The following is a 24,927-nucleotide window of genomic DNA, read 5'->3' as shown; positions in this document are numbered from 1 at the left end:
TGGAGTTTTTAATCTGAGTGGTTTGAACAGCCGCAGCATTTATTGAGGTAGGCAGAGAGAAATGGACTGGACGACAGCTGCTCCCTTACCAGTCCCATAGCTGCACTGCTGCAGGGCTGTGCCAGTGGTGTTCCTCCACAGTGCCGGATCCCCTGGGGAGATCCTGCTGCCTTTCAGCTACTGCAGTGTCCCCTGCAGCACCAGCCATGTGGTTGCATCTCCCCGTTCCTCCCAGGTAGACTCGGAGATGCTACAGCTCCCGGTCCAGCTCTTTGGAGGCTTTCTGGTTCCTTGTCGCCAACATCTGGCCTGTCAGCCACCGGCTGGGGCAAAGCTTGCTCTCATTCAAAAGATTTCTGCTTGATAACCACCATTCTTCTTCTTCCCCAGCTGAATTACCTGCATCCCTGCAGAGTTTCCTTATTTCCAAGCACTCGTGGTGCAGTTTCACAGGCGTTTTTTTCAGGCGTAATGCAGCAGTCAATAACCTTCTAACAGGACAGCAAACAGCTCCTGAGAAAAGTTCCCCGCACCAGAGATGAAATATACTTTTTTGACAGATCACTGCCACTCAGGTGTATGAACCAGCAGTCAAAGCAAACTCCTATTTAAAAGCCAACCGAACGCTGATGAATAATATCCCTGGCTGCCCGTTGCCTTCTCCTCTGAGACCCCTCTCAGAGCACTTTTCAGCCAGAAGTCAAAGCATTTCTAATTTTTAAGCATGTTTGTTTCAAATCATTGTTGATACTCATTTTAATTTAATTAAGGTGTTGTGGTTTTTTTTTTCCTTTTTAACAAATACAGCTGCTCGGTCCCAAAGGGCACGGCACTGTGTGCAGACATCTGCAGGTAATCGGAACTGAACTTCATCTCCGTTCTGCTCATTTTCAAGCCTTTCAAAGATCAAAGGATTATTTTTAACCCGGAGCTTTGTCATTATTAAAATGGCATTAATAGCTAAAGATGGCTGTTTCCAAACGGTTGTGTTTATATCATGGCTCCGTAATATCCTCATTGGAGGCAGCAGATGACTCAGAAAGCAGATGACTCTGAGTGAAAACTCAGATTTATCCAGATACAGTATCTGGATGGACAGTACAAAGTGATCTGCTGCTGAAGGAGGTGCCAATACCCGTGCAGAGGCATTGCCTGCTCTGCCAAAACATACAGTAAGGAGCCCCTGAGCACAACGAGGGAGGAATTACAGCACTCTTTAAACAAACTCCCATCCCAAGGTTTGCTTGTAACTGAGCAGCCAGCCACCCTGACCCCAAAGGCAAGGAGCTTGCCACTGCCTTTGCTTGTTTGTTTGTTTGAACGGGCTCAAAAACGTTTTTAAATGAAGAAGCGTCTGTAACCACAGCTCTGCTCTGCTGGTACCGGCCCCTAGGGCAGGTTTGGATAATGCCATGTCCTCCCCTCAGCCACAAAACCCACCTCTTACCAGTGTAGCCGTGTCCACACGCCAGCCCCTCCTGCGGCAGCCACTGCAGCAGCTATTCACATCACATCCTGACGCTCCTCGTGCAGAAACGTGTAACAGTGACCTAGTTTTTCCCGAGGACCGCCGTCATCATACGCTTTGGATGGTGCTTTACAGTACTGTTTGGGGAGCCAAGTCTACACCAGGTACAAAACAGTGTCGTCTTGGACTAAGGAGGGCTCTGACCTCGGCTGTGCCCAGAAATCAACGCCAGGACAACAAGAACAGGACAGGGGGTGGGTTGGGTTGCGTTAACCATCTTGTGACTGCATTTCTCATCACCTGACCTGCTCCTTTTTTGAGTGTCCTTTTAATATCTCCCTTTTTTTTTTTTCTTTTTTCACAATTATAGATTTTCTTAGTTGTTCTCTCAGTTCTCAGAAACCCAGGACTATTGTACTACCTTCTTTTCTTTTCTTTTTTTTGGGGGGTGGGAGGGGGGGGAATAGGGAGCTGCCTTGCCCTTTTTGGCTGAGCTGTTGCTGTATGACAGCAGCGAGAAGACCTGTTTAGGATATACTGGGAATTTTTTTAAGCCAGTGTCCCACTAGGCCTTAGGATCCCATTTCTGTGATATATCTGGGTTTTGTCTGCCCTGACACAGACCATCTATCCCTATTGTCTCTGTATTATGTCGCTGTTTATCATCCACTCACATATTTATTTCCCCTTTCAAACATCATCTAGGAACTGGGATAGAGCTCTGATAGGGAATTTGCTGCTACGTGTGACTGCATAGATTATCTCGAGGTAGTGATGAAGAATATCAGTCTGGTATTTTAATCTGGGTACAGTCATCCCATCTCTTATTTTCATCCAGGAGAATTCTCTTATTTTTTATTTTTATTTCCTCCAGTCCAAAGCTGCAGCTTCGCAGAAAGCATTTTTTTTCCTCTTTTAACTGAATATTTATTAAATCTTATGTCAGCTCTTTTCAAAAATCATGGGCTGAGATAAGAGCAAATAACGGCATCTCTTTTCCAGCCGCTTCTTTTTCATGGTTCTGTGCACTATGTACATCCTGCAAGATGATGAAGAAAATAAACAGATGTATCAGCTCCCTGCAAGCTGAGTATCGACCAGGCAAAAGAAAAATGAAACCTTCTGCTAAGATTTATTTGGGATATACCCACAGATTTCAGGAAAATAAGTATATAAAAGGTTATGTCCATCCCCATTGACTCCGTGTGTTTACGTGACGGATACAAAGCTTTCCTATAGAAGCAATGAAGCCATGCGTTTATTAAACCCACTGTCCCATTAAGGCTTACGTGTGAGCCACTCGAGGAGGCAACGGTGACGTTCTCTATCTTGTCTCACAGCAAAAAAAAAGGGCCGGGGAATATAAGGTTACCCCCAGTTTACAGGATGCAAGGCGTCAGTCGGTGCTGATGAAGTGAGCTGCTTCGCTGACTCACACCTACTGGCCAGCGCGATTCCCTTTTGGAAAGTGCCTGGGAGCCTGTGTAATCCATCCTGCCTGAGGCATCGTGTCAGAACCCTGAAAGAGCTTGTGAAGCACCATGAGGAATTCTTATTAAATTGTCAGGGATCTTTGTGTTGGAGTCAGACTTCCAATATTTTACAGCTGACATTGCCTTTTTTACATGCAGCAGATGGGGAGTGCACTGTAAACCAAGGCAGTCGTGAAGACATGACAGATCTCTGCTGCTACAGCTATTAGTCTGCGGAGGAAAAGCTGCTGCTTGCCCTCCATCATCCTCCATCCTTCAGAGCTACAGATGCAGATGAGGATAAGTAACCACGTGGACGGGGGCTGACCTCCCAGGCAGCGTGGGCTGAATGCACTGTGGGAGCACGGCCGGGCTCTGAGCAGCGAGACCAGGCTACGGCTCCTGGAGGGGAGGAAAACCATTCTGCTCAGCTTCGTGTGTGGAATCTGAGTGTCTGAACCAAACGTGTCACCTACGCAGTCTCCACAGTCAGGGGAGCACAAAGACCTCTGATGGGATATGCTTTATGCCATCTGTATGTGATACCTACTTAATTTAGAAAGGGGTGACCCCTGCTACAAGCTGGAGAGGGATGTGGACAACCGGCTTAGACTGGATGCCCATTTTCTGGATGTCTGCTGTGAGCTGAGATGAATGCCTTCCTTTGTACCTGTTCCTGGATGAGTGGCACATTAAAAAAAAAAAAAAATATTTCAGCAAAAATCTTCTCCCTCCCTCACTTCCAATGCCAATGTAGTCAAAGTATTCAACGTTTCTGCCCTCCTTCATTCACCTGTAGCACAGGCTGTAGACCTCTAGCAGGCAAAGCAGCAATTTGTCTCCCGGCTGGGAAATTCAGGGTTGGAAAATCATAGAACAGATGAGGTAAGAAGGGACAGTCACGCTTCTGATGTGAGAGTTTCTAACCACTGAAGCAGCTTGTAAAGCAGAGTGGTAAACTCTCCAGCCTTCACACCCTGGGTGATAGAGTGTTTTTCAAAAAATAGCAGGTCTGTTTTAATCAGAAGTTATTGGGTTCCACGCAGGTAGCATTGTTAATGACAGACGGCCAGTGAACCGAGGATGTCAGACAATGTTCACATGATGAAACACTACCGTGTTTCCTACTTCAGCCTGGGAGCATTTGTATTGTTTAAGATGCATCTTCAAGATGCTGACTTAATCAAAATCCTCTGCTTTTGCCTTGTTAGGGCTCATGCCTTAGCATTCTAAGAAAGACTTACTGCCTGTGGGAGTGGTTTTACCTTCAATAAAAGAGTAGTTCAAGGCCCAACAATTTCTTCTTCCAGAGAAAAATTTTAGCAGATTAATAGGCTGCATATGTATTGATTTGGTTATGGCCTACAAGCACCCCAAATTTAAAAATAAAAAGCAAAAATAAAATGCAGTAGAAAAGGAATTAGTCTTGCTTTAAAAGACATCCTGAATTCTAGCAATGGGGGATGGAGCACAGAGAAATGCGAACTACAAATAAGACAGGAAGCGAAGGTAACCAAACATGAAGATCAGCCTATACCTTCAGTGGCAACCTTTCCTGCAGTCCTGCTGTAGCACAGCTCCAGGTGCCAAAAGCCCCGCTGACACCCAAGCCCTGCAGACACCTTCCCCTTGCCACGGGTCACTGGGGAGCCGCTGCCTTCAGCGACAGCCCTGGGACACACTGCTGCACCCAAATACATTGTGAAGCGACAGGAATACTTGTTCAGCAACATCGAGCTGGGAGGGTGATCCTGAATTAAGTCCAGATCTGATCTTTCCCAGGTTAGGCTCCAAGAAACATTTCCATACGTTTTAACCAAAAGTCAATGCATATACACACAACGCCCAGTAGACCCGACTTTCCCAGTGGAGAAATCTCTGCAGGGTTTCTCCAAGAGAAGAGACGAACTGCCCCTAACAGAAGCAATGTTATTTCCCACCGGTTTCCACTTGCAGCACCTCCAGCAATCTCTCCAGCCAGGCTCACCACACATCCTGGCAAGCGGTGGTACTGCTTTCAACACTGACAATATACAGATTTTCACTGACTCCAAAAACGCCCAGAAATGGCATGAAGCAATGTAAATCCAGGTGCAGCAATGGAGGGAAAACTGAGTTCTTGTCAAAAGCCATCCCCTGGTTACAGCCCGAAGCACTGCATCTCGGTGTTGTTTTTTCCCCACCAAGCAGTTACTGCAGTACCCGTAGGAGAAACCCTTTCCTCATGTTTTCTGGACAAGACAACAGTTTTTATAACCCCTGAATTGATAAGCTACTCATAGATTAAAAGAAATTACATTTCGGGTAGGACAAGGAGTCTCAAAATTGCTTTTAAGCTCACCAATATATTTAAAAATAAGACTTCAGAAATATCTGGTTTAACAAATTGCTTTGGGGGGAAGGAGCCAACACTTTCCTAATTTTCTGAGGGAGTTCACTTTGTTTGGCTACATCTCCTCCTTGTAAGCATTGCAAAACACGGGGTGTTTTGTGAGCCTGTGCTTTGCTGTAATTCACAAAACACAGGTGTAAATTAATGACGATCTAATGAAGAAGACAAGGGAGAGACGTGCTGCTAGTGAATCACCTGCTAACGCTGTCTGCGGCTAGGGAAGGAAACCTGTTTGTTTATGTGCCTCACATTTCCTTATGCACCGTGTGGTATAATTTAAGAGATTTTATTTCAACTGTTTGCTTATCTCTAATTACCATATGCTGGGGTTGTGTATTACTTCAGCAACAAACCCTCGCAAATCGCTAACCAGGAGCCATTTTGTCGGCAGGTCGCGGTACAGGCACTCTGCGTGCTAGCCTGTAATAACAGAGCAGCGAGCTGGAGCTTTTTAAAGGAAAAAAACCTTCTTCACATACACCATCAGGTGATAACACCCCTCGCTTCGCTACTTGCAGGGTCTCAAGATTTAAGACAGGAAAGACAATAAGCATGAAGAGGAGGGTGAGTTCAGCAAGAAGGGCCCTTGGATTCAAAGAAAACTGGCTGGAGGTACCCACCGGCAAGAAAAGGGCCTCCTCAGCAAAGTCCTCAACAGGATCCTGAGATGGCCGTGGGGACATGGGGACAACCGTGCCACCCCAGGGGTCTCCAGGTCCCCCTGGGAGCCTGTGGCCTCCCGGGCAAGGGGAGCCCCTCCGCATGGCACACCTCAGGGGTCCCTAGTGTGAGATGAGGGGATCCGATCTCTACATTTTAGTAGCTTTTTTCTGCTACTGATTTTAAAATTTGAGACAGATAAGAATCATTGTGCTCTTAGAAAACTAGGCAAGAGCTGCAGGCAGACACTGATCAGAGGAGAAAAGGTAATTTGTTGCTGACTGTAACGATGCTAAATCACCAAAGGAGAGCGAGTCTTACCTACCCAGGTTATTGTGCCTGTCAAATTAAGCCAGGAATGTCCTGCACAAAATTAAAAATATAAAATAAAAAAGTAGGTAAATGGAAGCAAAATATGTCAGAGACAGTCCAAAGAGCAATTGTGTTTCATAAGCATGATTAATTATCACAGGAAACATGCTGAAGGAGGCCACGTGCTGCCATCGAGGCTGTTTGCTGGCCCAGCAAGGCCGGAGCAGTGGATGTTGCCTGGTCGCACATGGGCAGGAGCAGAGAGGATCAAATTCTGCTGTCAGGACATGATCACAGAATCATAGAATGGCCTGGGTTGAAAAGGACCTTAAAGATCATCTAGTTTCAAACCCCCTGCTCTGGGCAGGGTTGCCAACCACTAGAGCAGGCTGCCCAGAGCCGCATCCAGCCTGGCCTTGAATGCCTCCAGGGATGGGGCATCCACAACCTCCCTGGGCAACCTGTTCCAGTGCCTCACCACCCTCTGAGTGAAAAACTTCCTCTTAATTTCCAACCTAAATCTCCCCTGTCTTAGTTTAAAACCAATTCCCTTGTCCTATCACTACCAACACATGTACACAGGCGTTCCCCCTCCTGTTTATACGCTCCCTTCAAGTGCTGGAAGGCCGCAACGAGGTCTCCCCAGAGCCTTCTCTTCTCCAAGCTAAATCAGCCCAGTTCCCTCAACCTTTCTGCATAGGAGAGGTGCTCCAGCCCTCTGATCATCTTAGTGGACCTCCTCTGGACCCCTTCCAAGAGCCCCACATCTTTCTTGTGCTGGGGGCCCCAGGCCTGCACGCAGTACTCCAGGTGGGGCCTCACAAGAGCAGAGTAGAGGGGGACAATCACCTCCCTCTCCCTGCTGGCCACCCCTTTTTTAATGCAGCCACCCCTTTTTTAATGATCAGACCGAGTGCCCTCATTCAGGGTAAGGGGATATTGCCCCTGGCCTGCCCCGTGCTGCCTTGCACTGCCAGTTGTTGTTTCACCAGCCCGTAGCAGTGCAATGAGCTGCGAGCCCAGGGCTCCCAGCAAGGCCAGCATCCGTGCGTGCTGGGGCTGAGCAGGCTGCCGAGCCCCTGCAGAGACCCCTAGGCCCAGCATCAATGTGCTGATGCCAGTACATCCAGCGTCAGGCAGGCAATTCAGAACGGAGTGACTGAAACCTTGCTCCCTTTCATTAATGTTAACATCCAGCCGATTGCTAGAATCAACACCAGGAAGCAAGTTGGTGAGCCGCAAAAGCTTGAGCCAGAAGTGGAGAGCATGGCTGTGAGGAAACCTTCTCACTGGAAGTCACAGACTGGACGCGGCACTTGACAATCATTTCTCTGGCCTCCAAAACACTCTGCTGCTCGCTCACAGCAGTGACAACAGCCAAACTCAGTGCATTTTAAGGCAGCTCACAGCATCAGGGCCAGCCCTATCAGGAATAACTTAACACTGAAGCAGGGGGGAAAGAGTGGATTATGCAAATGGGAAATGAAGAAATTACCTTTTTTTTTTTTAAATCAATTATCCAGACCAACAGCAATGCCTTCTCACTCACCAGCTGCTGCACCCTCCCGCACCCCAGCTTGTACTCAGGAGCTGCAGGACCGTGGCGGCTTCTGCCACCCAGTGCCTTCACCGACCCTGGCTGTGCATCGCTCTGTTCTTCCCTCATGTGAAACACCTTTGCTTTTTAATAATAAAGCATAATTCCACTTCCCCAAGGTGCTCACACACTTTACTTCTATGATCTTAATCTGAAAATAAAAAATAAATTACAGCTGACAGAAGAAGGGTTGGAAAAGATTCACCAGCAGCTCATCTAATCTTATTTCTGTAATTGTCTGAGGAGTTTAAGTAGTTGTCACGTATGAAGCCACAAAGAGACACCAAACTCCTCTCTTCATTGCATGCTTAACTGTGCAGAAATCAGTACTTGTTAGCCCTGTCATCCACTGCAGCTCACTCTGCTTTGCTCCATCTTTCAGCCAACATGCGATTTGGAAATGGGTAGTTATTTCCTACAGCAGCCTTCCTCTCAGCCAGGAGCTGAGCAGCAGCGCTTCACTTAAGTCCCCACTTGCACAGCTGGAGTTAAATCAAAGAGCTGCTTCGCTGCCTTTACATCTGCTGCCATTCCACACCCCGGTGGGGCCGGATGCATACATGAAAGCTGGTTCTGTTGTAAGCAAACACTGCACAACGTTAAAAGCAGAGACTTGTTTGGGAGCTAAGAAACCTTCCACCACCCAGCTGCGATAACAGTTCCTCTTCTCAACTCCCATTTCTTGATTTTCATCTCGTTTTCCACCACAGCAAGAACCGCCACGGGATGCACTGAGGGTGGCACACAATCAAAGCCGAGTTTCTTGTCACAAGTGGCTGTTTGGGTTCGGAGCAATTAGGAACTGAATGTGGCTTTTGTATGTTGGGGGAAAAAAAGAAAAAAAAATCAACTCAGAGGCTAGAGCTTCTTCCAGGTTTTGTTTGTAATTAATGAGGTTTTGGAGTGGACTCCAACACAGCGGTTTCCTGAACAATTCAGCTTTTCACTTCCAGGCAGGTGGCAGCTGTCAGCCTGTTAGCAAAGTACAGCACCTGTGGATATCTTCTTAATAAGAAGAAAAGCAACAAACTTAAGCAACCAACTCCTCCGTTATCAAGCAAATCCACCAAAGAAGAGCACCAAGTTCAGCCAGCTCTCGGGCCAGGCAGGGGAGCTACCAACCTGAGCTACTTAATTACTTGTTGCAAATCAAGCTCCGAGCTAGATCTGAGCCTACAGGAGGATTTAGGCTGATTTTAGGGACCTCCATGCAAATATAACCTAGAAATCGTTTACTTGGTGGGAAAATAACCCTCAATGTGTTAGTGAAAGCTCAAGAGGTGGAAAAACAGATTGGTTTGAGTTGGAAGGGACCTTGAAGATCACCTAGTTCCAACCCCCTGCCAAGACACCCAGCCAGGCGTAACAGCCGACGGCTGGTGAGTTTGACCAGGGAGCTGGAGACTCCTCGGCTTTGGAGGTGTGAAATCCGGCACAATTTTGTTTCCTGGCTGCCTCACACGCCTGATCAAGTGTTGCAGATTGCGGCAGAGCTGCTGTCCCCAAAGCAAAGTCAGGGGAATTGGTCAGGGAAACACCGTGGGGGAGCAGGGCAGGCCCCCAGCGTTATTTGCAGAGCTGCTAGCAAGGAGTGCTGAATGGCCCGTCATTCAGAAACATACACTCTATCTCCTAAAAGTCCTGTGATTCCCAACATTTTTGTTTGTACTAATTTTTTCCCAAAAACATAGAAATTCTTATCAAAATGGGTTACAGTTTTCTGCTTCTTAGCCAAAAGTGCAATTCTTTAAAGCTAAAGAACTAAGAAGAAAACTTCCATGGAATTGCACGGGATTGTTGGGATTTCTTTTAAGTATAATCAAAATTTCACTGAAGTCCTTCACAACAGATGGTGCCACCCGACCTGTGGTGGACTTCACTTGCTCCAAACAGAGCAGTGCTGGGAGCTGGAGAGCCTTACTGACTGGTAACTCACCAGTTGGTAACTCACAGCTTGCGCCCCATGGACCTGAATAAGTTTGCCAAACAGTTTGGACAAAGGACTTCCAGCCCGTGTTACGTTTCTAGACCACTTCTTTAACTGCTTCTGAAGCACAGTTAGCTGCCAAAGTACACGAAATTAGTTCTGCCCCTTAGCTGCATCTCTTAAAATATTTCTAAGGAGAAAAATAAAACAAGTTTCCAAACACTAGGTAAATAAATATTTCCATTTTGGAAAATACATTTTCAACATGCAGGTCATGCAGGGCTCAAAAGAATCACCAAGAACACCCGGTGGCTGTGGAAGCACTTGCAAATAACAGGGGGGAAACAGCAGAACTTAATGCTGCGCTTTTATTTCTGTAAACATTGCTGGATCTGTATTTCCATTATTCATGCAGCACGAGATGACCAACCCACTAATGCTACATTAAGTGGGACACGGAGTAGGAATGTGTTCCTGCGCTTATTTAAATGACTTAAATATTTCAGGAACATGATGCTTCCATGAAGAATCAAGCTGAGGCTAATGCTGGCTTTTTCAAGGGCACCTACGGACACCGAGCATCCCCTCAGCCATCCCTGGGACAAGGACAGCTTGCTTAGCACCCCGCAGAATTAATCCCAGAGATGTATGTGTGAACATTAAATTGTCTTATTCATTTATTAACCTTGATGAAAAATTATTTTAATAGCCCTCATTATCCTATTCATTTATAATTCAAGCATGATCAGGAGTGAATAACTGCTAAGCTTACAAAAATAGAGCTCTGTATTTTTATTGTGCAGGAAGGCAGGGAATTGTCTCAGTATCTCGACTCGCCCAGACACTCCTCCCTTTCTTTTGGTCCATGAGGACAAACAGAGCACCCAGCATCTTGAAAATTAAAGTTTCTTCTGGGTATCTTGTAAGAAACCATGTGTATTTTGAACAGTCATGTATATCCTGGCCTGTCCATTCCCATACAACTCCCTCAACTGGGAAGGAATTCAGGCATTTCTACATTGTGCATTTTCCTCAGAAGAAACTATGGTTCAATGAAAGAACATACCACTTTTTATCCCCCCAACCTCACCTCCCTTTTACTCAAATATGCCTTTTAGACATACGTACTAATGGTGTATCAAACTCCTGCAGCCCCAAGCACTGCATTTCTGTGTTCTTCTGGAAATGTTTGCTGTGCCCATTGCAGAATCAGAGAATCACAGAAGGGCTGAGGTTGGAAGGGCCCTCTGGAGATCCCCTGGTCCAAAACCCTACCAAAAAGGGTGACCTAACACACGTTGCATGGGATCACATCCTGTTTCTGAATATCTCCAAAGGAGACTCCACAGCCTTTCTGGACAACCTGTTGCTCTGTCACCCACACAGTAAAGAAATGTTTTCTCAGTACGCTCACCCGTACCCCATTCAAGCTCTTGAAACTGGGCTAGGCTCACTTGTAGCCCATCTACAGCCCCACCAAATGCATCGACTCCAGGTAGAAGTGAAACTTCTCGAGTTTGGATCTGCCTGTTTTGGTTTGGTTTTGTTTTTTCCCCCAAAGCAAGAAACAAAGCAGGTTTTGAGTTCTCTATCAGTGAAACTTCTCATTTGAGTTAAAAGAAAATAATAATAATCTGACTTTCATCTCCTATAGTGAGGCATGCAGAACGCAGCCCTGCAGGGAAAGTAGCAGGAAAGATGAAGGGTCTTGTTTTGCTTAAACACAGCCTGGCAATGAGTGGTGGGATTTTTACTGTAATCTTTTGTTTGAGTTTCCTATCGCTAAACCCTACCCTGCTCTTGGGAAAATTTACAAGAAAAACAAAAGCTTTCAACATTTTCCATGGAAGAACAAAACCAAAGCAACAAATGGCATTTTTCAGGCAATCCTAATTGCAGGTTATTATTCTCACCCCTGTAAGACAGAAGGAAACCTGTTGTGGAATCATTCCCGTAACGTGCTGCAATTGAGTCCAGCTCTGGGTAAAATGGTAGACACGCTCAGGATCGCTTCTTCACAAGAGCAAACAGCAAAGAGAACAAGCTGTCATTGAGCCCCTTTGTAACACCAATAATTAAGGTTTCCTATTAATGCAGAAATTCTGTTGAGTTATCCGTAGGATCACAAATGAAGGCTCAGTATGGAGATGCCTACTACTGGACCCAACATTTATTACCAAGAGTTTTATTACCCTGTTCCCCGACGGGTGATAAGTGTTGATTGGGCTTCTGACTCTCACAGATGCTTTCTGTGTTACCCATAACCAAGAGATTGCTCAACTCCAGCTGATGGGGGAGCATATGAAGAGACAAAAATAGAGAGCTCTAAAATTGGAAATCCACACAGAACACTGGGGGGTGCGCGGAGAACAGCATGTTTCCACGATCCCATTTTAATTTTCTGTCTGACACCTGTCAGCATGAGCTATGTAAGACAGTAAAAAGCCAAGAAGAAGTAGGGTCAGGTCTAGCAGCAAGGCAGACAGATCCCTGTGATGTGAATAATACCGAGCGTTCTCTGACCCAAACCGAGCCTCACCCAAATGGGAGCTAATGAAGGGTTTAGGTCTAAAAGATGCCAATCTGCTGCTTTCTTTTGATAGGGAATTCATTGCTAAAAACTTAAGGAATGCATTTATCTTTTCACAGTTTAATCCTTCGGGAGGCATAAAGCTGTCATAAAGGCTGTGTGGGTTTTAAATGACACCGTAATGACTACAGCAAAAGATAAGAATCAGACCATTTCAAAAGACTTCCAACATTAAAAGAAAGATGGGACTGAATTATTCAGCCTGCCTGCAGTGTTATTGGATAACTGATTGCAGGTTATTGAGTTTAAAAAATGCAGGTATTGCAATAATCATAATTTATCGCTGTGTAGAACTTCAGTTCAAGTTCCTGGGGGCATTAAATCAGCTGATTATGACTAACTTTGGTCTGTTTTTATGTTTTGGGGGCACTTCCTCTAAAACGAAATCTACAGGCATGGGAGATGTTAGCAGGATTCTTAAAGTGGCTTACGTTTTCCCTTTGCACTCTTCGTCTGCACTTGTATTTTCAAAGTTCCCACTTAAAAAAAGAAAGGTCCTTGAAATAATTTTAATAGCTCCTTCAGAGAAGAGCTAACTCATTTTTTTAAACAGTAATGAACAGCTTGTACTTTTGTTAAGTACCAAGACAGGGGACTTTTTTTAAAAAATATTGCATTTTAAAATCAAAGAAGTGATTTAACATTATATTTTATGCATCAGAATGAAACAAACATAGAAGTATGGGAGGGCTGTTTTCATTTTAAATACCAAAAATTTCCATTTCTCTGTTTTTGGTGGTCACTGGTTTTTGGCATTACCATTGTGCCAGCATCCCCACCGTTGCTCACTGCTCTCTGTCCTCCCCGCCAGGCAGGGATGAAAACAAGGGAGGGGACAAATGTGACGCTGCTGTGTCCCTATCTGCCGCTCTGCGCTCCAAGCCTGGTTTCTTCGTGCAAAAATCACTTCTACAAAATCCCTGGAAAAGAGGAAATGTCAGACCTCCACACAGTATACTTAGAGCCTTTGTCTACTGGAGACAAAACACATTCGTATAATTAATTTTGGAAGAGGACAGATGCCATTACTCTCTGTCCCACGCCAGACACTTTGTTCTTAGGAGTGAAAGATGAGAGCTGCATTTGCACAGATTTTTGATGGCTCCTGTTTGGGTCTGGATCTCTCAGCAAAACAGCAATTAAACACAGACTATTTATTTCACGTTTGAACCCAGTCTCATTAAAAACATGGAGAGAGAGGGGGGGAGCATCTCTCCCCTCTTCCATACACGGTTGCTCGTTATTGAACTAGAGGTCGCTAAGACCTTCCTCTGGAGATGTCCCCAAAGTCACCAGCATACCTTGGGGTACGGCAAGAAGCTGAGCCAGGCAAACGGCAGCACGATCTCATAACCTGGCCAAGCAGTAGTGGTGGCAGCAGGCGATGCAACCCAGAAGCCGCAGCCCATCCTTCTCCCCTGTTGCAGAGCCAGCGGGATGACATATTCGGGCTCATCATCCAACTGTCAGCTGAATCCATCACCAGCTCCTCCAGGCAGAAATCATCTCACTATTTATTAATTTATCCTTGGCTGAGGATACCTCCAGCAATCTGAAAGTTATCTGAATTACCCCCAGACTTCAGGCATTCTTTGGCATTTGCGACTGCACTGCCATCGATGTCGTTTTCTACCTGTGACAGTCTGGCACCCAGCTGCTTTTGTAAGGAACTGGGACCACCCAAGGACTTGCACCACATCAGATGCAAATGTCAGCGATACTGCAGGACCAGTCTGACACTGCTGAGCCTGCTAAGGATGCAAAGATGACTCCCCAGTCTTCCTGATTCTCAGTAAGAACAGACATGACATGCCACCTAAAGAATCTAGAAAATAATTGAGGTGGATTTTGCCCTAACTGGTCACTTCTTGTGGTTAGAAACCCATAGAAAGTAGTTGTAATCACCACAAACTTCAGATCAAATTAATCCCAAAAAATCAAGTTTTTTGACTATTATACCATAGAATTGCATGGGCATGCTTCTACTTCATATTGGAAGTTAGAAGTTGGAAGAGAATGGCAAATAGGCAATAGAATATATAAAGTAAGAAGAAAAGGCTTTTCGTGCTCTTCCACCAGGTATGAATAGCACATAACCAGAGATGCATTCCCTTCTCTTTACAAATGCAGTGGGATATTCACTCAGAATAAGCGACCCACCCAGCAGAAGGTTTCATATTTCTGATACCCAGCTAAGCATCTTAAAAACACACAGGAACCAAAAAGTCATCTGCAAATCTTCCTACTTTTACCTTGCTCACCACGGGAAAAGCCTTCATGTTCCATTTTCCACATGAAAGGTAACTGCACAAAAAGGCTTGTGCACAGTCTGTATAGACAAAAGTGTTTAAAAGGGAGAAAAATGGATGGACACATTATCACATTTTATTTTTGCAATGACAGAGCAGAAATTTGTCTGCATTTTAGAGAATTTTAAAAGATAATTGACAATTGCTTTATACCCACAAAGCTTCCAGAGGATAACATATGCACGGGATTTGGGAGGAGACGTTTCCTTTCATTTACAGTTTTTTGTTACATTTATCTCAAACTAATGAAAGCCTACTGGAATTTCCTGCCGTTACCTTAGGACAAGTCTCAAGTGTCAAAAATTGCTGCCCACAAAAAAAAAAAAAATATCTAAATGTGTTTATACTGCTTCTGAAACAGCTTTTATAACCTCTGAGTTCCTTCAACTTTCTATATTATTCATTTTATGCTATATATATATTAGAAAGTGTGCACACAACTACTGGATGTTCAAATAACTATTTTTTATAATGTGCTTAATAAAAATCTTCCATGCCAAATGGTAAGCGTACTAACAGTGACGAACTGGAAAATCAAGACAATTTGGTCAACAGTCATTGCATGAAGGTGAGCATCCTCCTCAGAGTATCTTCCACAAGGCATATATATATATAAATATATAATACATCAAGTATCCTCTTCAAAGCCATGAAGCAAATCTTCTCCATCCTTCTCCAAATGTAAAATTTAAAACTATCCAAAGAAGTTGAGCATCTTTAAAAATAATAATAATAATAATAAATAATAATAAAATATAAAGAGGGGAAAGGAAAAGGGAAAAGGGAAGAGGGAAAAAAGGGAAAAGGGAAAAAGGAAAAGGAAAAAAGGGAAAAAAAAAGGAAAAAGGAAAAGGGAGAAGGGAAAAGGGAAAGGGAACCTCTGCAGAAGTATTTACATCTGTACAATTTTAGGAACAGTGAGGAGTGGGAAACATCGCCCAAAGAAGACCGGCTCCTTCCAGCCCCTATTTTCTTACAGTAACGTAAACCTGAAGTTCTGACGGCAAGTCACAGGAGACACAGCTGTCACTCTCGTGTGGCAGCTACCTGATACTTGATCCAAATAGAAAAGATGGCTCTGCACAACACAGCAAGGTCACTTGGTGCCAGTACTCACTATTAATGTGAGAAGTCATTTCAGTGATTTAAGTGAAAAAATTAATACTGAACTGGGAAATCAGTTATCTGGCAGTGCTGCAGCTACTTCCTCACCAGTCTCAGCAAGACAAGAAATACTTCTCCAACAGTCATTAAAAAGCAAAGACGACGACTGCTTTATTGGCTCTTACGTTATGAACTCTTTAAGTTTTAATTACGTTTCAAAAGAGAGCTGCAAGACATAGTAGGAGCAGGGTTCTTATTTAAAACAAGATTTTGACTCCTAAGAAATTCTGAAGTTAACCCAGTGCCCCAGAAAATGAAACAAACAGTTTGAATACTAACTTTAAGGACGTTCCAAGAATTCCCTGTCAAAAACAAACAAACAAATAGGGGCAATTAGAAATGTGCTGAGTATGGATTAAATGGGCTTTCTGCTCAGGGAGCAGACAGGCTGGTGAGATGAATTCACAGAGATGGCGAGCAGGAGAAAAGAATGACAGCAGCTAATTTCAAACCTATCCAAGCATGGCAGCCAGGTGGTTTTCATCCTTTCAGGAAGTGAGGGAGAGAACAGATGATACAATGCACCTGATCTGAGCAAACACACTTCTCCCTTCGTCCTCAGCTTTCAGCTTTTATCACAAGTCACCCCCAGCGCTCACACGAGCGAGCAGCAATTAGGCCAGCAGCAAGCAAAGGAAAAAGCAACGTGGCATCGAGAGGATTAAACCTTCAGGTTCCTCCATCCTCACAGCTGCGGTGAGATAAAGTTGTCAAACCTCACCCAGACAGCAGACTCGTGTACGTCCCAGTGATCGTTTTAATGGGATACTGAAATCCGCGCAGGCGACGCTTCTGACTGCTGGAGCACAGCGCCCAGGAGAGGTGCTTCAGAAACTGCCTCGGGTTCCCCCAGAAAACTATCCGAAGGATTCAAAAGAAGCTCAAACTTTGCAAAGCACCAGAGAACACTGGGCTTGCTGGCTCTGCTCTTGGTGGTGGCAGGGCGAGGAGCAGCCCCAGTTGCTCCTGGTAAGGGTTCGTGGCCACGCGAGGACTGCCGACCTCCTGGGCCGGAGCCTGGCCCCCGACAGCTTCAGCTAACACCGCTGTGTGTCCAACTTCCAGAGCATGTCCTACTGAGAGAAAAGAGGGTACCAGCTTTGCTAAACAGAGGGCAACAATGGGATTTACTTCAGCTTTAGGATTCTCAGTAGCCGTTGATTTGTCTGCTACAAGACAACTTGCGTGGCTTCTGGTAAGTAACTGGCTTAAACGCTCCCATCGGTTTCGGAAAGCTTTAGAGAAGATTACCTGCCTACTAAACAGGATTCTCCAGCTCTTAAATGGAAATCTTTGCTCCTCTGTAAAGTCTTTTATCTTCAGCAATGCTTCACTAAGACAGGATTCACTAAGAACTTGGGGAAAAGATGCCCCAAAGACAGACCTCCACTTAAAAGCATAATCTCTCTTAAAGCCTCTGAAGAGGGACTTAGAGAAGGAACTGCAGACTGAAGCAACCACTGCTTAATTCCTCCATGTTACTACTAACACCCTTCTCTTTCCTTATTGAGGAAACGGATTTCAGCTATCTCTGAGGTAGGTTTTCATCCCCTAGCACCTCGAGTGACTAACAGCAGGTCACGGCCCTGAACCAGCTCCAGGTCACTGCTGTTGGCAGCTGGCGCTCGCTGGCCTTCATTGTCTCATGGTATTCAGTATCTATATGGCCTTCAGTAGTTGAAGCTCAAGTAATTTGTCCCTCCACCTTTTAAGCTACCTTACGAGCAATGGTTACAGTCCAGCCCCAAGGAGGGGTGAACACGCCAGGTATCTGGTCACAGGTAACCACTGCAGTTAAAGAGGGTCACTAAGATGAACTGCAAGAATATTTTTTCTGTAGACATTTCCAAACGGACTGATAGTAATCCAGGAAACTAGCAGTCGCTCCCCTTGATTCAGCAGCTTATTTAATCCCGTTTAACTGGGAAACACGAGTCCCTCTGAAATGAGTGGTTACCTGAAACCAAAATATCAAGTTGGAGAAGGGATCTTTTAAAAAATACACAAATGCTATAAGCTTTCAAATGCTGTAGATGGCTCAAGAAATGAGCCATCATTTACATCATTTACATTTACAGCTACATCATCTGTTCTACCGATATCTGAAAAGTTGATCGGCTCCTGGCTGTCTTATCCCTTGTGGGAGGATAACATGATCCTGCCCGGATTTGGAAATTACTGCCGGATTTGGAAATCTGGGTGGACAGAGGCTGAAAAATCGCCACAGGTCTCGTTCTCCTTTAGTACCAAGTGGAAGGAGTAACGACTCCATCAGATGCTGATGGCCCCATCAGCTCCAAGGCAGTGTCTCTCTGATGGCACCTCCAAGGCAGGGCTGGGGACAGGGTGAGCACAGGGGCTGCTACCAACACAAGCAGCCCTGACATCCTGATGGGGCCTCAAGATGAAGTTTGTCATCCTCGGCGGACTTCTCTGAGATCTCATCACCTAGTGCAGCAGTTAAGTCATTCAGTTTGCTGAGCAAGTGGGTAGACACTTCCTGGCGAAGTAAACTCGAAGTACCTAATAATATTCCAGCTTCCAGTGGAATTCCTCCAGAGTCTGAAGGTAAATTCCCTTCCTCTTTGAAGTGTGTCCTATTTTTTATTGGCATGCATAATGCCTGCTTTCACGGTTTCCACTCATCTGAATGAGTTTAACAGCTTGCCTGAGTGCAAGATAAAAGGTTTGGAAATTCAGAAAGCATTTTACAAAATGTTCTCTTTTCTTCTGCAGTAAGTTTGGGGAACAGGAAGCTTTTGAGCTAGGCAAGGTACTAAGGTCAGCGCAGACAAATGAAGCCAAGACATCTTTGCAGGGGTGTTTCCAGCAAAAGGCTGGGCTTTTTAGCAATTTTCTCTGAGGTATCTGGTCTCTAGAGCACCCAGGATGTTGTGGGCTTGGGGGAGGACTCCAGGGAGCCACCTGCTCCATGGGGAGCCAGCACCCGGCACAGCATCCCCGGGCATTCCCCATCCACGTGGGTACCGGTGTGCAGCCGGGGGGGCACAGGTCAACATTTTAACCTCATCTGGACCCCCTCAGCCAGCTGCGGGAACTGAACTGAACCTGACCACAGGGCCTGGGTATCCAGCCAAGGCTCAGAGCAGCAGAGCCCATGGGAACCTTCTCGTTTGCCTTTCCCCATCGCCCCAAGCAGAGCCTTTGGACTACACAGTGCGAGAGTGAACAGTACTTGAGCCTTAATGGATCCAGAAAGCGCCATGCACTTCTCCTGCCCACAGACTCAGGGGTTGTGCTGGGAAGCTGGAACAGACCCCGAGATATTACACCCAGAGCGCTGCACGGACAAGGGCATTTTGGCAGCTGGTGGGGCAGATCCGAGGGGGACCATCAAGGGAGGACGTTAACCTCTCTTTGAAATGCCGGGGGGGCATTTTGCCTGTTCTCCACCAGCAGAAGAGAGACGTTTGCAAGGGGAGCAACAGGAAGGCTGTTGACAAGACTCAGGGGAACGGTGCAGGGAGGGAAGCGGAGGAGGACCTGGCTCGCGGGAACAGCAGCCCAGAAGGCGAGGGGCAGCACCATTTCCAAAGGCTACCTGCCAGAGCACATCTGCTTTAACACCCCTGAACAAAGCAGCGCTGCTCCATTTCATTTACAACCCGCTAAATAACAGCGCGGTGCTATCTGCTGTGTACAAACACAGCCATAAAAGCAGATTAATGCCCAGCCGACCAGCAATATCCGTTTTTTTCTTCAAAAACACAGTATCTGTTCCCTAACAATGACAACATTCTCTCTGAATCTCACCCTGTCGTGTATTTCAACGCCTTGGTTAAGCAAACCATGGCTTTGTACTCCCAGGGACTGCAGCTTCTCCTTAGTCAGCTGGCGGTCCCAGTGACCCCGCACATCAATACGCACATCTGCTTGCAGGGCTATAATATTTGTTTCTGGTCAACAGATTTCCAATTGCAGCTCACAAAGAATGTTATTTTTTCTTACCCACACATCAGTATTTTGTCAGAGAGAGAGAGAGAAGCTTCATAAATCTTCTAAACAGCTTGCATGGGGTAAAGGCCCCAAATATGCCAAACCATGCCAGACCTCTCGGAAAGTTTTTGCACTACTTTTTGGTTTGGGTAACACATCCCATAGCGCTTCTCAAGAGCTTTTTATTTTCAGTGTCTAACATTTTAGAAAGATTTTGCTATTTCAAACTAACTTGGCTTCTTCTCTCTTTTTTTTTAAGGTAGGGTAAAGGGGAGAAATCCCATTAAGTCATAGTTTGGAGAATTCCTGAATTCTTCTCTTCTTTTCCCAGGGAAAACAACAAAAAAAGAACAGCTATCTAATAACTTTTAAAGGGACTCTGTGGACTCAGCCCTTTTCACTAACAGACATCCATAGGTTTTGCTGGGTATTTTTTTCTTAAGCTTCAATTATTGAAAGCACATATATTTTGTAGGGATGTGAACTACTCTTGCAAGCAGATGCCCAAGTGGTTACAGTGCAGCTAGAGTAATAAATATGCAGAGCAGCTCCACGTATTGATTTCAGACCGTGGGAGAAGAGTGCATCAGCATAGCCTGCAGATATTTGGCAGACTTTTGCTGTCAAATTCAAAGCCCAGGAAGCTATTGTCGTATCTTTGAGGGCTTTTGTCCTGCCCAGCCAGGTTCTTGGCTCGCTGTTTGGCTGGGAGCCCACCACATCAGGTTTGGGTAATTGAACTTTTCCTCGAAGAATAACACAACCCAGCCTTGAGGCCAGGTTCCCCTAACCCCAGGCAGAGCCTTGGCTGGAGTCATGGGTCCAGCACCAAGGAGAAAAGAGGAAGAGTTTGCTTCCAGGTTTCCTTCCACCCTCCGAGCACCTCTTGTGAGCAGACGCTACCTTCCAACGGGGTGACCAATGCTATCCTTCCTCCCTTTGCATCCCGGTGCGTAGTGCGAGGTGCTGCTTTGACAGCTCACTCTGGAAACACAGGTATACATGCACAGGTGTCAGCGAACCCTTGACAGAGCTGAAAAAAAGACCACTCAGAAGCTCAGCGCTGAAGCAGTGCTGGAAGCTTGGCTGGACTCGGTAGGGGTGCTTAGCTTGTAGCATGGAAGTGCTTTAGGCTTCATGGACAACAAAACCACTAGATGCTGACTGCTGGGATAAAAGAATGCTGACAATATTTCTAATTAAAACTACGTCATTTTTAGCACCTTCTGAATGTTTTGTTTTTTTTTTTTTCTAGCAGGCACACCAGGACTGCTCGAAGGCTGGGGGAGATGAAGCCCAAGAAGTGCTACGTAGAGAGTCAGAGCTGGTGGTGCCACGGGCTCGTGACCCACGAGGCTGCACCAAGACACGTAGGGCTTTCTGTCACTTCGCTGCCCTGCCAGCACTCCTCGGTGTGAGGGGATGCTGTGAGATTTGGCACCAGGGGACACTCCATAGCATCCACCTCAGGCACGCTGTTTAGCATCATGTGTGCTCTAGAGGGAGCTGGGAAGTCCGAACGCTTCTTGTTTAAACAAAGAAAGCTTGTTTGATGTGGAAAATGCTCCAGAGGTGATGGTGAGGAAAAAAAAGAGAGAAGAAAGGAAAAAGGTAAATAATTTAGAATATTAATTACAGAGGGAGAGGAAATAACATGACAATGCCTCAGACATAAAGAAGCAGTAACTTAATCATTCGTGCATTTTAAAAATATGTTTGGGGGGGATTAAGAAAGGGTCTGTGATTCAAGAGACTTAGGTTTTCCTCCCGGTTTTGGCATGTCCTTTTCTGAGGAAACACGTTTTGAGGAATGACATGCCTAACTGCGTTAACCTTCATTAGTAAGTGAGATGCTTTAACAGGCGAATTCGCACAAATGCCAGGAGCCTCAATTCATTCCGGTCTGCATCCCAAGATCCAAAACAAGGTGGCCCACGGGAAAACATTATCTTGAATTATTATTTTTCAAGGTACAAGACGAGCTCTGCATAGATCATGCTGGAAAAGTCAGTTCCCTACAGAAGACTTCAAAGCTGAAATCCTTAGAGGTAGGCATGAGTAGGAAAGGGGAGGAAGGAGTGATCCCGGTCCTGGCTTTACGGCATCCACAGCTGTCATCCAGCGGGTGATGCCTGGTTGATTACTGTGTTACAGCAGCGTGAGCATTGCAGGCACAACTGAGTTGGTCCTCCCTCATCTTGAGTAAGAACCTAGCCAAGAAGTCAGAATGAGGAGATGAAGTAATATTATGGCTTGGTATATATAAAATGGGTCAGTAATACATGGTTCAGTACTCCCCCATTTCCTAACCTTTACTTACTTTTGCACTGAAGTCCATCTCTCACAAAGCTTAAATATCACAGAGAGCTAAACTCCTAAGAATCTCACACGACATGTTAGAGGAAAATAAGTATATATTTGCATCTGTATAAATGTAATATTATGCAGATGTATATTAAACACGTGTTCCTAAATAATACACCAGACCTCCACCAACCATCATTTGAAGTACCCAGGCAGAGCTCCCCATGCACAGAATTCCCCTCCAGCCACAGCCAGCATTTTCCCCATATCCTCACACAATGAATGACTCTGCTCCTGTTCAGGGAATGGAAAATGCATCAGAAGGCAAACGACGCAGACCCTACACCGAGAGACGTGCATGCAGGTGGGTCAGGACAGCACTTGAGAGCTCTTCCTGGGAGGACAGCCACTTGCAACAGGAGTAGAAACAACACCATGCGATTAATTACCCATTCAGTTTTTCGCCCAGACCATTTCTCAGCCTTTCCAACAGCTTCCAGATGATGTTTCCAAGACCATTTTTTTTAAAGACCATCCTACCTACCCTATTTGGGGTGAGTAAAGGAGCTTGGTAATACAGCCAACCTGGCACAGTCAGCCTCGATGCCAAAGGACTGTCACAGACGTATTTTACTACGAGTACAGTGATGGCCCCAGGGCCTGGACAAGAGGCTGAAAGTTTTATCCAGCCCCTTCAGCACCCAACATCTGCCAACAAAGCGTTCTCACAAGCTGAAAATTGCTCATGGAAAATATGCAGAAAGTGGAAATAATTGTGCAGCAGTTTTACAGACCAGCGATGAAAAAAGGACCTTTAAGGGTTTCGTTCCTGTTCTACCACAATCTGTAGCAAATCTAGGGAGGAAGGGTATAAAATAAATTACTAAATGTCACCGGAGTGCTAAATGTCTCATTACACCACTATTGAGACTTGCAAGGTCTTTTTACAGACTTGTTCACATCCTATCAAAGGAGTCCCTCCCAAATCCACATCTAAGACACCTACAGTCTTCCTCTTTACTGCGCATTTATGCAGGCATGTGTGGACACTTCCCCTCCACCCCAAACCTGTCAGCAGGTGCACCTGCTTAACAGAAACGGAACAGTGTTTTCCCAGATCCTGTGCAACAAAAGCTTTTGTGTTCCTTGATTACTGGGAACGACGGTGAGACATTTTGAAAAACGAAAAGGAGCAATAAAATTTTCATAGAAATTCATAATGAGTTCTGCTTGATAGCTGTTAACACGGCCAATATGGATCTTACTTTATTCAGCAGCTCCCTTCTAAGATGTCAAACACTGTGTGTGACAGCAGATGCTCGAATACCAAGGTACCACAGGAAAGACGGCAAAACCCAGGCACCTCCTCACTGCTCGCAGCAAGCACAGCCGCGGGCCTCTCGGTGTCAATGCAGACTCTCACCTACTGCCACCCGTGGGGTTGGTCCTTGCACCTCTGCTGTGCTGGAAAAGACGTCCTCACCATGAATTAATGCAAACTCATCAGGAAGAAAAAGCGTGAGCAGCTTCTGCAGGTCCACAGCTCTTCCCTTCCCTCACGCTGCACGTACTCCATGAGGCACGGTGCACGGTCTCAGCTCACACGGATCTCCTCTCGAGAGGTTCAAGGCTCGGGGAGGCTCCACTCCACTTCCAAGCAAGATGTGCAACAGGACGGAGTTGTTTTATCGTCATCTTTCTGCCTCCTCGATGAATTAAATCCCCTCCCCTAAGGAAAATCACGAGGGACGTACACCCATAGATTCTTCTTCCCCTGCCTCAAGTATTTACGCTGCGGTTCTCTTAAAAGAACATAATAAAGACATACAACCAGGGACTGCGACAGGAAAAAGAAAGACTAATACAACCAGATGGCTTTTTGTAGCTTTTACAGATGAGTCAGGGTGCATTTCATATAGCGACAAATGGACAGAGCAGCCAAGTAATGACTTCTTTGTGCCCTGAATTCAAATGCTGGTTCTCGCAGGCTGTTTGCTCAAGTACTCGAGTGTGGTCTGCTCTTTGTCGGATGATTCCTGCAATACTTCAGAAAAAATATATATATGTATGTAAAAAAAAAAAATGCAGCAGAGGGAAGAAGCAGGCGGATGGACAGGAGGAAAAAGCAGCGTTATGCAAGCAAACCAGCGTTTCTGCCCATAACACTGACGACTCCTGTTTTTGCCCATGTCTCCAATTACTCTGCCTCTGCAATGGCTCCACGCAGAGGCAGCACAGCAGAGGCAGCAGCTCGGCTCCTCTGCCCTCATCATAACCTCACACAGCTCTTGCCCAGCGTTTATGGTCTGGTACATCTCAGAGCCAAGCTCCCTGGGCTTCTGCCAAAAGCTTTTTTTTTTTTTTCTTTTTATAAATCAGTTTAATGCCAGTTTAATTATTCTCATGGAGTGTGAAAGAAAACATTTGTGTCCTATGACAAGCACTGTCGGTCTTGGAAGAGAACGAAGCATCCCGGTGTATTTGAAGAAAAGAGGAACTAGAAGCAACAAGTTGAAAGGAGCCGACAGGACTCTGATTTCATTTATCCCTAAAAATTCAGAGATTCACTCCTTTCTGCACAGCTACTGCCTTGAATTTGTGCTGCCACCGGCACGCTGAGCAGACAATTCATTACCTCAAGTTCTGGATTTCTTACGCAGCTTGATGCACGGAGCGCGCATTGTGCACCGGGGCCAGGAGGTCTGAAGCCTGTTCAAAAGGGAAAAGGAAAGCACCTGGAGAACGTTGTAAGAAACGTATCATTTGTGACAAACA

At 45.6% G+C, this 24,927-nt stretch overlaps 1 long non-coding RNA gene across 1 annotated transcript in view; it reads right to left on the bottom strand.

Annotated features, from left to right (window-relative positions):
• The window catches only part of LOC106046968 (uncharacterized), a 278,491-nt gene that overhangs the window by 144,106 nt on the left and 109,458 nt on the right, over nt 1–24,927 (bottom strand). The window lies entirely within an intron of this gene.

This window comes from Anser cygnoides, chromosome 5 (genome assembly GCF_040182565.1).
Source record: "Anser cygnoides isolate HZ-2024a breed goose chromosome 5, Taihu_goose_T2T_genome, whole genome shotgun sequence".
In the NCBI taxonomy this organism is placed as follows: Eukaryota; Metazoa; Chordata; class Aves; order Anseriformes; family Anatidae; genus Anser; species Anser cygnoides.
Note: the sequence above shows the minus strand (reverse complement) of the source record. Positions and strands in the feature narration are given on the sequence as shown.